Source organism: Colobus angolensis, unplaced genomic scaffold, assembly GCF_000951035.1.
Source record: "Colobus angolensis palliatus isolate OR3802 unplaced genomic scaffold, Cang.pa_1.0 Scaffold116, whole genome shotgun sequence".
NCBI lineage: Eukaryota > Metazoa > Chordata > Mammalia > Primates > Cercopithecidae > Colobus > Colobus angolensis.
Window position 1 is genome coordinate 5,705,832 of NW_012112697.1, and position 1,219 is coordinate 5,707,050.

Below are 1,219 nucleotides of genomic sequence, written 5' to 3' on the forward strand. Positions count from 1 at the left end.
GCGCAAACCCGGGAGGCGGAGCTTGCAGTGAGCTGAGATCCGGCCACTGCACTCCAGCCTGGGCGACAGAGTGAGACTCCGTCTCAAAAAAAAAAAAAACTGGTTGAATGAATGTGAATGAATGAAGAGCAACCTCCTGCTCAGCTCCCACCACCCGCCTCCTATTCACACTCTCTGCTTCCCTCAGTCTTCTCCCACTAGAGTCATCCCCTGTCTACACTTGCCCCAGGTCTCATCCTCCTTCTCCCACTTCAGTGCCTGCTGTTTCTTCTGTGAACCCAGGAGGCCTCCAGGGAGGTGATGAGCTGCCTCCCACTGCTGCTGTTCTCAGCAATGCAGGTCCCAGGCTCCGCAGTGAAGTGGGAGGCAGGGATGCCTGCAACCGCAGCTTTGGTGGGGGCTCAAGAAAACAGAATGTGCCCCCAAGGAGCTCAGAGGCAAAGGGCTCCACCCTGCCTTCTAGGGCAGTATGGTTGGCAGAGGAGAGGTAGCTTTTTCCAGGCTGCTCTGGCACCTCCCTGCCTGAGAAGCAAAGAAACTCAAGGAACATTTTTAGTAAAATGAAACCCTCAGTGCAGCAGCAGACACAAAAATCTGTACATGGTTTCACCATCTGGGGTACGCAGAGCCATTAGACACACACACACACACACACACACATGCTCACACACTCTGTTACAAAATACAGCACCGTCAGCCGGGCATGGTGGTTCATGCCTGTAATCCCAGCACTATGGGAGGCTGAGGCGGGAGGATCATGAGGTCAGGAGTTTGAGACCAGCCTGGCTGACACAGTGAAACCTGTCTCTACTAAAAACGCAAAAAATCAGTGGGGATGGTGGCAGGCGCCTGTAATCCCAGCTACTCAGGAGGCTAAGGCAGAAGAATCGCTTGAAACCAGGAGGCGGAGGTTGCAGTGAGCAGAGATCATGCCATTGCACTCCAGCCTGGGCAACAAGAGTGAAACTCCACCTCAAAAAAATAATAATAATACAATAAATAAAATAGAGCAGAGTTGGTTGGGCATGGTGGCTCATGCCTATAATCCCAGCACTTTGGGAGGCCTAGGCGGGCATATCATTTGAGGTCAGGAGTTCGAGACCAGCCTGGCCAACATGGTGAAACTCTGTCTCTACTAAAAATACAAAAATTAGCTGGGCGTGCTGGCGCATGCCTGTAATCCCAGCCCCTCAGGAGGCTGAGGCAGGAGAATCGCTTG